The sequence below is a fragment of the Saccostrea echinata genome, unplaced genomic scaffold, assembly GCF_033153115.1.
Source record: "Saccostrea echinata isolate AGI-Se365-2 ecotype Australia unplaced genomic scaffold, CSIRO_AGI_Sech_v1 ptg000009l, whole genome shotgun sequence".
In the NCBI taxonomy this organism is placed as follows: domain Eukaryota; kingdom Metazoa; phylum Mollusca; class Bivalvia; order Ostreida; family Ostreidae; genus Saccostrea; species Saccostrea echinata.
Window position 1 is genome coordinate 49378590 of NW_026889758.1, and position 16594 is coordinate 49395183.

Here is a 16594-nt window from a genome sequence, read left to right on the forward strand (position 1 = left end):
ATACAAATTTTCATGTTGTATTACTAATTTACCCTCGGCGGGGCATTCATGTCCTAACATATTTCTAGTTTTTTTTTAATTGACAATACGATGGTCGCTCAATTCGTAATGCAAAAATTTGTCTAAAAAGAAGAAAAACATAGGAAGCAGTTTTCAAAAATATTTTTCATCCCTCAAAGCATTCCCTGTTGACCTTTACACATATTTAAAGCAAGGTTCTCCGCCATTTAGAATTTTAATGTGTCGCAAACTTTACAAGATGCGCAAATATTTGTGGTATTCGCAGCAATCAAATTCACACAATTTTTTTTTTGTTTTACTAGTTTGAATCACAATTGCTATGACTGTGCATATTAATTAAAAATAAATAAATGGATATTTAAAATCAATTTCAAAGTATCCAATATAATAAAGTTATGAACATACAATTACATAAACGATCTTATCTGTACCCCCCTCCCTTCCCAACATACCCATAACTTTAAAAGAAATAAACATATCTAGGATTTAAACAAACAACGTATATAATATATTTGTATCAATATCTACAAGTTGTAATTGTTAACCCCTCATACTTTCAAAAAGCATTTAGAGGGGTAGAATGAGAACAGCTATCAACATGAATATTCATTGTATTTCTCTGTTTTTTATTGAATTATTCATAAAAATGATAAAGTCTTAAAGTTACAGAGTTAATGTGCTAAAATTTAGTTTGATTTCAATAGTTTTAATAAATTAGATTGTCTTTATGAAAAAGAGTTGTATAAATTATCTCGTTAAGGCATGTTTTTGTGAAGTTGGCATTCAATATATCTTATTCTTGCTTCTGTAGCTTTCCGTATTTTGTTCCAAGGCCTCTGTTTAAGTGACTCTTGAAAAGACTGCAATGCTCCATACAAGTCCCCAACAACCTGTTGACAGATTCCCAGTATCTGCCAGGATATATCTCTTTGAGTAAGAGGAACATATCTCCCATTGTCATATAGGAGCAGCGTTTTTAAGTCGCTCAGTGACTGTAGATACTGAGATCTGTTTCCTAGTCTGTAGTTAGATAACACGGACAACATTTCAACTATAAGAAATGGTGACACAATTAAAATGACCCCTCCATTCTGCTCGGATATTTGTTGTTCAAAGATCAATTCCTGAATAAACGGGACACGTAAACCAAATTGCAGATTTCCTGCCCAGGCTTTTTTCATTCGTCTAGAGAGAGACAGACTGTATACAACTTCATATATGTGTCGGTCAATGAGGCTAAAATATATGACATAGGGTTGTGAAAGCCTTTTTCTAATGATATTATTTAAGTGTCTTGCAACATTATACCTATCCATTCTATAGTGATACAAAGCTAAATACAGTGAATCCGATACAGAACCTATGTTTCCTGCCAATTTCAGCATGTTACAAAGAGTTCTATCTAAAGCATACAAGTCCTTCTGAGTGCAACAGGAAGAATTATTTGCCCTATGGAATGCAATGTTAACAAGAGTTTGAGCTGTACAGCACTGTACGGTAAGTATTTGACATGGTGAAAATGAAAATTGTAAAAAGAATTCTATTAATTTCAAGTATAGATAATATGTATTTAGTTCGTTGGTTTCAAACGAGAAAGACAATATCTCACCCGCGACACGCATATCTATTTCTTCAGCAGTCTGTAAATGTCCATAGACAGAAGGTATTATACATATGACGGGATTCTAAGAGCTGGCTCCAAAAATGATCTCAAAGTCCGACTAAGTAGAAGACAAGACAACCCCATTTGATAATACTCATTAAGTTGTTCGAATAATCGGTCACGTTCATCACCAATTACTTTATTGGCAAACATGTTATTTTCAGGAATAAAAAAATTAGGTAACGCACTATGATAAACACAATGTATAAGATATTTAAAACACTTCCATGTGCAATGCAGTAAATGTTTGGGGTGCCATTGAATAGATCCCGACTGTATTACCCAGAACATAGTAGTTTTTATGTGATATGAACACAGTAATGGTCGTACGATGCTTTGACTGATAACTTCCTTCAGAAATATTTTCAGAAGCCCATAACATAAAAATTGGGCATGATTCATGGTGTTCACTAATTTTTGTTCTGCCCGAGAAAACGATAATCTCCACTCTAATTCATAATGAGAAGATGGAATATTACTTCCGATAGGAACACAGTGATAGCAATTCTTCAGAATTTCTTCAAGAACGTATACTGGAGGCCAGGTGTAATTTAGTGAACGCTCAATCCAATAACTTGCTCTTTTTGGCCAATCTATACTAGTCAAACAAAGAACAAATCAAATTCAATATCTCTAAAATAGCCGGATGAACATGGACCATGACCGTCTACATTTTAAAATGCTTTGATGCCTTTATTCACTTGCAACCATTTTTCTCTCCATACCAAACTCGAAAGATAATCTGTGTCATTAAAGGAGACACGTGCTAATGTGATGATATCGTGCCTTGGTGGTGTTCAAATTTGCAATCTTACAAATCCAGGTGGATTATCATTGTCTTCTATCAAGAAAATTGTATGTTTTGATGCATCGTAGACGTTTAACTGAGACATTTCGCTTATCACTTTATTATTTATACTCTAGTACATGATATCTCGATCGGAAGAGTCCATTCTGAACCCCTCCCTATAACTACCGCTCCACATTCGACTCGGTTCAGTGTGCGGGGGTTTCTGTATCATCTCCGTCATGTCCATCACGTCCCTTCTGATGGCTACTTCTGTCGGTGTCCCTATCTTACGACAGAGACCCACGTACAGGACTTCTGACAGACGGGGGATGTGGTTCATGCTGTTTAATTAGGAAAAGTATTATACATGATGAAGCATTGAATGGATCCTTTTTGCATGTAGACGATTAGTCAGAAACTATGGAGTAGACTGATCGAGAGCTGATGTCTTTAATTTACATGAACATATATATGTTTGAAAAATTAAGAAAGGTGCAACACATGATCAGATAAATTATCTTTAATCACATTTCCAGCATTCAGAGAAACATCTTTACTGAATTAAATCAATCTTACCTGATGAATGTTTCTTACAGGGTAATATGTCCGATAACGATTGAAAATCCCTAAATTGGCTTTAAATGGAAATACTCATAACATTCCCTTTCGTTTCGACTTAGCCTTGTAAAGAAACCAAACGCATACTGGATGGACAAGACGTGAGCATTCATAGTATAACGGAGAGGTGTGTACTATCAGTCGGCAGGCATGGATCCAGGAATTATTTTTTCCGGGGATAGGGTTCCACAAAAACTCTTTCACAGTCGAAAATTTTTAACATGCATAATTAAAAAAAATCTAATAAGCTCACTGAAATACCCGTTTTGTTGGTATCTTTACAAAGTTCTACATTTATGAATGAAACAATTAGCAATATTCCGGAGGAGCCAAGTTCCATTTTTATAGGATCTTAAAAACCTTAATCTGTTCTCGTAAATTTCATGTTTTTGTTAAGGTTATCAGTCTCTGAGTTACTACTTGAAAATAAAATGTTGAACATTATTTGGTTCGTTTTGTAATTTTTTTTGTTGAAATTCTATATAGCAACATTATCCTTTTTTATGCCCCCGTAATCGAAGATTCGGGGGTATATAGTTTTTGCCCTGTCCGTCCGTCTTTCTGTTTGTCTGTTTATCTGTTTGTCCGCAAAAACTTTAACATTTCCCATAACTTTTGGTTGGTTAGAGCTATGACTTTCATATTTCACATGTGTATACCTTGTGACAAGACCTTTCTTTGGAAACCATTATGTTTGACCTTGGAGTTTGACTCAGTTTTGCAAAACTTAAACCAACTTTGACCTTGGCCATAACTTTTAAACAGTTGGTGCTAAGGCTTTCATACTTCACATATGTATTTCTTGTGACAAAACTTTCCTTCGGATACCAATAATTATAGCCCATTGACCTTGACCTTGGAGTTTGACGTACTTTTGGAAAACTTTAACATTGGTCATAACTTTTGAATAGTTGGAGCTAAGACTTTCATACTTCACATTTGTAATCCTTGTGACAAGACCTTACTTTGGATACCAACAACTATGAACCTTTGACCTTGATCTTGGAATTTGACCTACTTTTGAAAAACTTTAACCTTAGCCATAACTTTTGAATGGTTGATGCTAGAGCTTTCATATTTTACATGTGTATTTCTTGTGAGAAGGCCTTTCCTTGGGCACCATTAATTGTGACCATTTGACCTTGATCTTGATGTTTGACTTACTTTTAACCTTTTCCATATCTATTCAATGGTTGCTGCTACGGCTTTCATATTTCACAGGTACTTTCCTCTTGACATGACCTTACTTTGGGTACCAACTTATTTGATTTGCATTTGAGAAAATTTAACCTTCACTATAAGTTGCCTTACGGGGGCATCAGTGTTTCACAAACACATCTTGTTCATTATATTTTAAAGAGATTTGATATTTGATATATTTTGTTAGTAAAGACCTTATTGGTCATAATGTAAAAATTTAGATATTTTCTGAGAAAGACTCAACGGCCACTAAAGTGAATAGTTGCATTTGAAAGTGAATAATAGCCCCTCAGTCCCAGGTCTACTCTGTACAATAGGTGACATTTCATTTTTTTTTTTTTGCCGTTCGAGTGAAAACAAAAGTCCTGTACGTGCCAATCATACATGAACGCTTTTAATTCAATTTTAATCCAATTTTGTATGGCAAGAACATAAAGATATACTTCTTTCTTTTGTAAACTGTGTCCTAATATCAATGAAAGTTCACTTTGCTAGAGACATTTGTGCATTCATTATTTATAGGACATTTAATTTGGCAAAGAAAGGGAGTTCGTTTGTTTGTTTTTTTTTTAAGGAAAGATGATAAATACAGATTTTTATCAAAAATCCTAAAAATAACAACCTAAGTCATATTTATATGAGTAAAATGAATAAGTTTAACCGCACGGATTTTAATTTTTCATTGAAATTTTCACAATAATGGAATTTCAAATGATAAAAATTTGTATAGATTAATAGAATGGTTGCAGAAAGGTAAGATTTTGAGCATCTTAGAAAGTTTAGAATTTCTTACTATTTTAGATATTTATTATTCACACCATTTACAACCAAAATAGGTAAAAAAAATATATACCAATCCAGGCATCCAAACTTTTGTTGTTATCACCTGTCCTTAAGTGTTTAATTTTTAAGCTTCCAAATTTTTATTCAAATTAAACCTCTGATATGTAAATGAATAACATTGATACAGTACGAGAATTACTGTATTTATGCAGAAAAATAATTCATGACTACCGGATACAAGAATGTCATTTTGTATATTCAAATATTAACAAATCACTAGGTTAATTTCTTCTCGATTAGTAATTTTTATTTTAATGTAAAAAGTTTTTTTTAATTAACTATTTCACAAAAAAAGTAGGAAAAGATTATACTGAAGTTGTTTTTTTTTCATTCATGCAACACAAAGAAAGGTAAAAATCAAGCTCCGGGATATTTTGAGGACTAACAGATGATCCAGAAAACATTCTTGTATTAAAATTAGGACGATGAAAAATTGACATATTTTGATGTTCAAGCAGAGTTGATTGTTCCCTAATCATGGATTTCTCTAATCAAACTATAACTACTTAGACTGTACAGATGTAATTGGGATAATTGGGGATAGTTAATATCATTCATATCGCAAATCCATCTTTTGGGGAAGGGTCCATAGTTTCAATATATGAAACATAATGCTATAACCTTGCAGAAAGCATCTGCAGATTGACTCTCATTTAATATCTAAATTGCTGACATCTAATCATAAATTAGCTTACATACATTTACAAAAATAGAATTTGTAAACGCCTCCCCTATTCCTCACATTTCCCGATAATTTCCTCTGCACTTGAATCGAATCAAATTCAATTAAATTTGCAAAATTTAATAGCATCCAAACTTTAACATTATGCTTACCTTGTATGCATGTGAAGATTTGGATTGGCATTTTTATTATCCAATAAAAGAAACTTACGTATCATAAAAAAATATGTTCCAATATTTAAAATTCATTGGATACAGCGGTCTTCCAATAAAAATAAGCTGAACACCAAGTCTTCAACTGAAATTCTAATATAGTAGTTGAATGTAGTGTAAACCATTTATTGTATCAGCTAATATTTTTTTTATGCATTTTGGGTTGTAATATGAATACCAATAAGATGTTAACGGTTGTACGGACACACTTGCATTACGTGTGAAGTGTATGAACCGTTAGGTTACGATTTTAATTACTAACATTAATTGACATGCAGCAATAAACATAAAATTAAAGACATATAAGTAAATAATGTGTTCTTGTGAATCAGTGCTATTTGTGTATTTCAAACAGTCATGTATATTTCAATCGTACTTCTCTATTCTTTATTCAGAAAATGGAAAGAGGTGCATCTAATGGCGTGGAGAACTCGGTGTTTAGTAATGATGAGGTGATCCATGTTTCTGTGGTGCACAAAGATGAAAAGGTATAAAGCATTAAATGAACATTCAGGAAATAGTTTTTAAAGCATTCCAATAAATAATGGCAATCAACAAGAAACATGAAAAAAAGCATCGGAGACATCTTTATCCCATAAAATTAAGGATTTAGAAATTGGTTTTCTAGCACGTACATGTATTGTATAAAAACATAGATGTGAGCGTCCATTCTCAGTTTTGCTTTTGTGTTTATTTTCATACTGGGGACATCGAAAATTTGGGTTCCTGTCGACAAGCTTATAGGATATATTTGTTACTACTGCTTAAAATAGGCAAATCTGACTGAGAAAATAGTTTGAACTCTGCTTTCTGAAGTAAGCTATCCATTAAAATGGAGAAATATTCAATATTTATTTATTTATTAAATTTACAATATCTACGTAGTCTTTAGAGACCATGTTTTCCAACAATTAGTTGGAATTCCCATGAGTAGAAACTGTGCCCAATTATGAACAAATCTAATTCTATATTCTTACGAAGCAGAATTTATTCAAAAACTTTTACATGAAAAGAGGAAGTCCCTTGCTATGGTCTTCAATTCGACATTTAGGTATATCGATGATGTTTTGTCAATTAACAATATTTATTTTCATTAAAATTTGTATATGAAGATAATTCAATTTGCAATGAAAACTTACAGTAGTATTTGTTGCACATAATTGTTATATGTAGTACTAGTGAAGTTAGTCATTTATTATAAGAAGTGAACCTCCCCTTCAAATTCTGGCATAATACAGCATAAAAGTGAAATTTGAAGATCAAATTGTACCAACCCAACACCTATTCTGTGGACAGAATATAACCCAAAACCTCAGACAATGTAATCTCTGTTTAAAGTCAAATTTTGCATTCAGCATACATTGTATATCCCTTGTCCCTATGAACATGGCTTGTACCAGTACCAATACTTCAAATTTTCATCTGTTCATACATCAATTTATAATAATGAGTTTTTAAAACTATTTAAAAAAAACTGAGACCCAGTTCATAAATTTTCCACAGGTGTTGACATACACAATAGTTTTTAAAAATTATTTTTTTTCAGGTTTCCTCAAAAGTAAAAACCATTGAAGTGCTAGACTCACGGCTAGGATGGCGAACATGGAAACCAAAGTATTGCATAAACTTAGCAACAATTATTAAAAATTCAAAATCACACTGTAATAGTATAAATGAATGTATCAATTTTTTTTGTACCTTATCTGAAAAAAAAACTTTACGTATGTCTTTTTGCATCTGGATATCCTTTGAAGTAATGAATACAAAAGAAAACACCATCTGAAAAAAAATCTTCTTATTTCAAACGCTATTCTGCTTTTTTGATTTATTTCTCAGAAAAATCAAATTTTAATTTTATTAAGTTTTATTTCAATAGGTTTTCATTTCTAATAATTTCTGATGATCTTAATTGGTATGATGACGTTTAATAAAATGAGAAAGCCATCTAATTAAAATAAAATAACCCTAGACCGCTCACGGGTCATTATAGCGACCATAGAATTTACGATATACTGACTTTAAACGAGGTTGTTGAAATCACTGTAACATTAATTTATTTGTCAGTAGACTGCCTCGGTTTAAAAATTGATCGTACTCAAAGAATGTCTTGAGTATCGAATAAGCTGGGAGACATTAACGCCATATGCAGATGAATGTGGAATAATTCACCGTTTTTGCCCAATGGATACTGGGTTGTTGCAATGGGCATGATCAAATTCAATACTTCCAACATAACCTGTTGTGCAAGGACCATGACCATCGATATTTTAAAATGATTTGTAATTTTTGTTCATTTGAAACCATTTTTTTCTCTATAACAAGAAAAGAGTGCCGATGCAATAAAATTGTGTCTTGGTGATGTTAGAAGCTGTAATCTGACAAATCCTGGTGGTGTATCTGTGTCCTCCATCAATGTAATAGTGTGTTTGATTCATTGTAAATGTTGTATTGAGAAAGTTTGCTTTTTATTTTCTAACTATCATACCAAGTAAGATCTTTGTCAGAAGACTGAAAGCTGAGCCCCTCTCTAAACCCACCCCTCCACAATATGCACCATCCATTATGCATGTATATAGGTGTTGTTAACATCTCCTCCATGTCCAACACGGAGTTATTTATTTATTTTCAGGTATTATTATATTCATATATAGAATTCATCAACAGAATGCAAAGGAAAATAGATATGTGCCAAGAGGATAGATAGCTCCACCAGCAGAATACGAGGAAGATAGATGTGCGCACCAACAGTATACCAGAAGGATGCATATCAGGAGTCGATTTGAAAACTCTTTTCTTTGTTTGTAGTTAGAAAGTTTTTGCTGTTAAAAGTTAATGCAGTTAAATTCCATCTGCAATATGAAGGATATAAGATTAGAATAATATTCAATTCTATATTTTGCAATTCTGACTGAACCACATATTTTTGACAGCGATAGAAATTATCATTCACATGATAAAACTTTAATAGATTTTACAGCTCCATTCACGATAAGTGAAGGTAATACAGAATACAGATGTATTAAAAATGGAAAAAAAGGTTGATAGGTAGAGGACAATATTTCATCATTTACACAGCAGTTTATGATATGATCAAGGCCCCGTTTTACGAAAGACCAGAATGTAATTTTGTTAATAAATCTCTTTTTCTTATTTATTTGAAAATGGTTATAATCTCTTTAAAAAGAATTAAGACTTAATTATTTGGTCTAAGATCGATCATTATCTACACCCTTTTTCTTTGTAAAACGGCTCCCAGCTAGTCTGTAAAATTGTTAATTTTTCCAGTCCGGTACATAACTATTGAACTTGACGTATTATTTACATCCAGTAATTTTTAATATTTTAGTTTGGGGGGTGGGTGATGGGTATAATGCTCCATCATTTCTTGTTATTTGTTTTAGCTTATACATGTACGTTATATTTACAGGCTGTATCATTGCTCCAAATTTTTCCAAAAAAAAAGAAAAGAATCCCTTGGATAAAAAGGAATGCTAATAAATCGTGTAAGAGAGCAGAGTTTACTAGTTATGCAAGTCACTAAACCGTGCCCTAAATTCAGTGAAAGTTCAACGTTTCCTCTTCCAGAGACGTTTACGGTATTGCATTTGAGGGGCATTTAATTTGAGGAAAGAAGGTAAGTTACTGGTTACGTTCTTGTTAATTAATCTTAATCTCTAAGATATCTATTATACCTGGGTTCCAAGTGCAAAGGGGATTACTATACATGAATAACCATATTTATGCAGAAACTTCCATTTTTAAAAAATAACAAATCGTAAGATGATTATTTTTTACCTGGCTTGTAATTTTTTTCTTTAGGTGAAAAGGCTTAGGGTGTCAATATAAACCATTCAACCATTCAACTAAAGAGTAAAAAAAGAAAGAGTAATGAAAGAATTAAAACAAAATTCTGCGAAAGTAGCAGAAAGTTGGAAACAATAGAGACCCCGAAACTAAATCTGTTAACCAATTGATATCCCAAAAAACAATTTGATAAAAATGAGTAAGACATAATAAAAAGTTTATATTTACATTAAAATTAATTCAATGTCGGGGCATGCAGTGAAAGTTGTACTTGTGTAACGAATTTGTCATACCAATTATAATGAAAGTACACAGTACAACTTTAATTAAGAGAAAGTATTTATTACCGATATAAAGAGCCTCTTCGGGGATAAAGACCAAGTCTCAATTCTGGAAACGCAATGCTACAAGCTAATGAAACTGAAGCAAATTAACTAGGCACAGCACTGTCAATCACTCTTTATTCCTAAGAACTTTATTTTTTATGGAAAGCCGTAGGGTACCCCCACATTATTATTATTTTTTCCTATATAATTATACCAAAAATAATTATCTCATCCCAAAATAAAAAATCTTGCTTCTTTTTTTTTTTTTTTTTTTTTTTTTTAACATTATTATTTTCCTACAACAATTATAATCTTGTCCGTCCATGTGTACTCATTATTTTTATTTTGCCCCTACATTATAATAATTATTCTCACTTTACAATTATAATCTTTTCAGTTAGTACGGAGACTATGGAAAGCCGTAGGGTACCCCCACATTATTATTATTTTTTCCTATATAATTATACCAAAAATAATTATCTCATCCCAAAATAAAAATCTTGTTTTTTTTTTTTTTTTTTTTTTTTTTTTTTTTTTTTTTTTACATTATTATTTTCCTACAACAATTATAATCTTGTCCGTCCATGTGTACTCATTATTTTTATTTTGCCCCTACATTATAATAATTATTCTCACTTTACAATTATAATCTTTTCAGTTAGTACGGAGACATTATTTTTATACACCTCCAAATTATAATCTTGTCAGTCGATTCGTACACATAATTTTTATTTTGCACCAAGATTATAATTATTCTTGCTTCAACAATTTATAAGACTTCACCTCCTGTAACAATAATGTACTGACTGAAAATAAATAAAAATGTACACGCTTAAAAATTTTAATGTACCAAGTCGACGTTATAATCTTTGCAACAATAATAATGATGTGCGCCCTTGTTCGCAATTATTTTTATTTTTCAACAGGAAAGATAACTTCTTTTCTAGTGACAGGAACGAAAACTCTGTCCTCCTGTTGAAACAATAATTATGTTGAGACGCGATTATAATTGTGACTGCACACATTATTTGAAGCGTGAAGGAAATATTATCTTGAGCGTGGAGAAATATTATTTGAAGCGTGGAGAAATATTATTTGAAGCGTGACGGAAAACAAGCGTCGATGCGAGGGAGATCGTCACGTGAAAAGGCCATGTGCGCTGTTCGATCATGTAAACAAAGTGGAAGACAGAAAGTCCAACGTTAGCTAGGCTATAAGCGGTAAGTAAAGACTAATCATTAATGTACATGTAAATGACTGGCATCATTCAGATAATGTCTCTTGAATCAGCTGTCAGTTTATTGTAATTAAGCTGGAGCTACCGAACAAACAGGTAGTTCGAATTGCCTCAGACAGCTGTCAGAAATAGATCATGTGCATAAATGTGAGATTAAGCACATACTAGTACTTTATTAAAACCACCTGCCTGATTAAGAGCATATAGGGACGATCATTTGATTGGGGGGACTGATAGATTAAGGAAATAAATATTTTAACCTTGATTTTTAAGTAAATTAACTTCATCCACTGGCATTGCTAGAAATAAAGGAAAACAATGACCCTGTCAGACCATGACTGTCACTGTGATATCCCCCCCCCCCCCCACACACACACACACACACACCCTTCTTGCATGTGGTTAAGTGGTTTTCTGATTTTGGACAAGAAAAGAAAGTAAATAATCATTCTTAGATCAACTGGAAATAAATATTCTGTCCTGTGAATGCTAAAAATAAATAAATAATCTGACTTGACAAAATTTGCCACCTCTACCCCCACCCCTTTATAAAAAGGTAGTGACCTTAACATGGTGAAAAATGTTTTTCCTAACCAAAATTATTTCTCATCTACCATGTCTACTCCTTTGTACATGCCATAATCATACTCGTACATGTACCCGTTGATATTTTTTAGATTTTGCATACAGTTTGTTTTTCTACCACAGATTCAAAGAGAATTCAGATAGGAAATGGAACTATTGAACAATAAATTCTGCCTGGAAGCAGGAATTGCGGAATACAGTGCAAGGGATCCCCGATACTCTATTTCAAAAGTTATTGGTAAGGTGACTAAGTCCTTGATAAATATCATTTAAAAATACATGTATAGCCTTTGTTAACAATAGACAACTTTAGCATATTTCAAAATAGTATTTCTCTTTGTGGGGTCAATCTGGGATCAGCTGGCATGAGGGACTGTTCTCCCTTTAAGCCAATAAAAAAATTATAATGTGTTTGTTTCTGGTAACATGCCAAAAATATTAGGGAAGGTAGGTAGGCGATAACTTTTTTTTATTACTTTACTTTTTATTAGCTCACCTGAGCCAAAGGCTGAAGTGAGTTTTTCTGATCACATTTTGTCTGGTGTCCATATCTCTTTAAACTTTTCACATTTTTGACTTCTTCTCAAGAACTGCTTGACCTTTTTCGACAAACTTAACAACAATCCTGAGGTAAAGGGGGTTAAAGTTTGTTCAAATAAAAGCCACACTTCCTTCCAACTGGAGATAATTACAAATTAATTTAGTGAAAAATTAATATCATCTTTTAAAAATCTTCTTCTCAAAAATCTGTGGGCCAGGAAAGATGAAACTTTTGTGGAAAAATCCTCAGGTAGTGTAGATTCAAGTTTGTTTTAATCATGACCCCCAGGGGTAGGGTGGGGCTATAATGGATTATCAAAGTTTTACATAGGAATACATAGAGAAAATTTAAAAAATCTTCTCAAAAACAGCAAAGCCATGATTAGTCATATTTATATGGAAGCATTCTCTTAAAGTATAGATTCAAGTTTGTTTAAATCAGGACTCGTGGGGGTAGGGAGGGGCCCAATAGATGATAAAACTTATGACAAAATAATCTTTAAAAATCTTCTTAAGCCATGATGAGTCAAATAAATATGGAAGCATACTCATTTAGTGTAGATTCAAGTATGTTCAAATCATGCCCCCCATAGGTTGTGACCACTCATATATTTAAAACTTTTCAATACTGAACTGATTTCCAATTTTTCCTAGCCAAAGTGCTCGGGTGAGCGATGTAGGCCATGGGCCTCTTGTTTAAAGAATAATTTGCACATTTTATTTTAGGAGCTATACAAAGAATCTTGATTTATAGAAGTATACAGGTTTAAAAAAAAAAGAAAACAGTGTTGTAAAGAAAGAAAAGGATTTTACATTCAAAGAATTATGGATGGCACAGAGGTAAAAAGGACATTCAGTGTTCAAAAGAATTAGAAATTGATTTATTTATCACAGTGGCAGATTTAGCCAGGAAAGGGGGGGGGGGGGCATTAAGAAAATCTAAAGAGTAATTGCACATTTTTACATTAATCAGAATTTTTGAAAATTATGTACATCCTAGAATTGATATATTCTGCAGTACAATTTAAAAAAAAAACATGCTGCAGAATATATAAATTTTAGGATGTGGATAATATAGTAGGTGCTATATTTATATTTACATTCTTAATATATTGAAAACAGACATCTACTTTATAATTATTATTAAATACTGTACATTTAAGCTCACTGAGCCCAAGGTTAAAGTGAACATTTCTGATTAAAGAGTGTCTGGCATCTGTCTATCATTCATAAATGTTGAGTCATCTGTAAACTTTCCACATTTTCAACTTTTTTTTCCAGAATTCAACCAAATTTGTCACTAGACAATATTTGGTGGAAAGGATTTAATTTTTTTCAAATGAAGAGCCAAGGGGAGGTCATAAAGAGAAAATTAATGTTTGACGGTGTCATTTGAAAATCTTCTTAAGAACCACTAGGCAGAAAAATTAAAACTTATGTGAAAACTTCCTGGCATAGCATAGTTTCATTTTCAGTCAAATAAGACCCCTTTGAGCACTCTACCATCGGCTCATACATTCACCTCTGTCATCTGCTCGCATATATCACAGTGATAAACATGAAAAATAGTGTGTTTGTTTAAATTCATTTTAATTAAATGCCTGCACTAATTTTGTTCCTAAAGGTAGCTACTTTCCAAGTAGATCTAGAACTATTAATTTAATTTAAAATAATTCTGGGAATGTTATGTTTTTTACATTATAATGTCAAAATCTTGATGCGAGCCCATTGCAGAGGTGTCTGAGAGAGGAACGAATGACAACTCTGCATAGGAGATTGCCCTTTGAGAGGATGGAGCCACAGTATGGGATTAAAAATTTGCATGGGAATATACTACAAACTAGAAGTTTGACCATAGGACATGAATACCCCTACTAGGGCTTATCATGCATCATGAAAATTTGCATTTGTGTATGAAGTTTGATGATAATATCTTGAAAAAAAAAGGTCATTGGAAAGGTCCAGGTAAAAAGGATGAACAAAGTTGATAAATTCTTAACAAATTTTGCATCAGTGCATAAGCTTACATAAAAGCATATGGAATTGTTTTGTTGAAACTGTGTTACATGCATATAGTTATTTAAGAAAAAAGTGATATCAAGGTCCAAGGAAAAGTCCTGGTCAAAATTTTATGTTGCAGTTCAATAACACTCTTCAAAATGTATCAGCATATGAAGTTTGAATAAAAAATCACAATTTTTTCTTTAAAATTGAGCTTAGCAATTAACACAAAATTGAGAGAAATTGAGAGAAGTCAAGATCAACAAAATTTATGCAACTGAATAGCTCTTATCAATATGTATAAGCATATGAAGATTGATCCAAATCTCTTGAATAGAGCTACTTGCTAATCTAAGAAAAATGAGGTCAAGGTCAGGGGAAAGGTCAAATCAAAAATATGTTGATGAAGTTGAATGGGTCTCATCAATATGTATCAGCATATAAGATTTGATAAAAATATCTTAAATAGCTCTTGAAACTGAGCTTAACAATCTAATTTAAGAAAAGTAAGGTCAGGTTCAAAGGAAAGGTCAAGGTAAAAAAATGTTGAGTAGCTCTCATCAATATGTATCAGCATATAAAAGTTCAAAGTGTGATGGAAGGACACAAAAACATGTTATGGGGTTCAAGTAAATTTTTAATTACAAACCTTTAGGCTAAGGTGAGGCCACAATATTAGGTAATTTTTCATTGGAATAAAGGACTTTTTTTTTTAAAATTCTTCAGCCAGGAACAAGGTGACTAAGGTGAGCATTATTAGGTGTCTAAGGTGAGCATTATGGCCCATGGGCCTCTTGTTATGTGTCCTTTTCATTGATCAACAATCAGGTGATGTAATAGTATTGTTATATTTCAGAAATGCCTATGGATGACGTCATAACCAATTTTGAAAAATGTTTTGTTTGAAAGAAAAGGATCTGAAGAAGGAGACAGATCTATTTAAATTCGGATGGATTTATAGACTGCCAGACTTATTGCTATCACTTAATTCTGTACTACTAGATCTTTTACACTGAGCCTATAAGTTTTAGACTAGATGATTTATCTAATTTGAGAATCCATGACATCAATCTTTAAGCATTTCAAGATTACCAATACAGAATATGTACAGATGCAATAGCAGATGAAATCCCACATGTACATACACAAACAGGACACTGATATGTTACTGAAATTTAGAGATATTTCATTTCTCTCTTGTGTGGATTGAAATTGATCTAAGAAAAAAAAAAGGTTTATGTCAGACTGAAACAATATAATAAACAATTTTCTTTAGTTTTGTTATGTGCTTATATTTTTAGGAAATATGTACCAATGTATCAGACAGTATATAGGGAACTTGTACTGAGTCGCTAGTGAGCTAGCTTTTCTAGTGATGCGGTAAAATCTCCCTCTATATTAGACAAGTTAAGCAATGTCGAGCCTGTTTAACCCTTGAATGGGTGACTGCTTCACATTACATTTATCATGTAATTTTTTTTTTTTTGAATACTAAATTTGAGTGTGAATTTCTTCTCATGGTCAAGCATGAGGTACTGCATAATTGTCATTTTTACATTAAAATGCGTGCATGTATTTATGGATTATCAGACACATATACACTATACAAAAAAAATGCATAATTTTCCTAATTTTTACCTTTTTTCAGTTTTGACCCCATATTATAGCCATCATTTGGTTCCTGTACAGTGCGAACAAATCTGTATAATACATCAGTGTTGTTTATGCCCCCTTAATCAAAGATGATTCAGGGGTTTATAGTTTTTGCCCTGTCTATCTGTATGTATGTCCCCAAAACTTAACTTTTCCCATAACTTTTGTTTTGTTGGAGCTATGCATTTCATTTTTCACGTGTATTCTTTGTGACAAAACCTTTCTTTGGGTACCAACATATTTGACCTTTGAGTTTGACCCATTTTTGTAAAATTTTACCAAACTTTTACCTTGGCAATAATTTCTGAACAGTTGGGGCTAGGGCCTCATATTTCTTACGACAAGACCTTCCCATGACCACCATTAATTTTGACCTTGAACTTGTTGTTCGACTTTTGAAAAACTTTAATCTTCACCAT

The 16594-nt window shown here is 32.4% G+C and overlaps 1 protein-coding gene and 1 long non-coding RNA gene across 3 annotated transcripts in view; both read left to right on the forward strand.

Annotated features, from left to right (window-relative positions):
- Positions 1–9591: 9591 nt before the first annotated feature.
- LOC133183001 (solute carrier organic anion transporter family member 4A1-like) overlaps positions 9592–16594 on the forward strand; it is a 55299-nt gene continuing 48296 nt past the window's right edge. The window contains exon 1 of the mRNA XM_061317911.1: positions 9592–9663. The gene's annotated coding sequence lies outside the window, so the exon portion shown is untranslated. The remainder of the gene's footprint in view (positions 9664–16594) is intronic.
- Positions 11077–15797, forward strand: LOC133183883 (uncharacterized). 2 transcript variants are annotated; one of them, XR_009720758.1, is made up of 4 exons: positions 11077–11379; positions 12105–12219; positions 13248–13361; positions 15379–15797. It is a non-coding gene; the product is annotated as an uncharacterized LOC133183883 (long non-coding RNA). The 2 variants fall into 2 exon arrangements; XR_009720757.1 differs by lacking the exon at positions 13248–13361.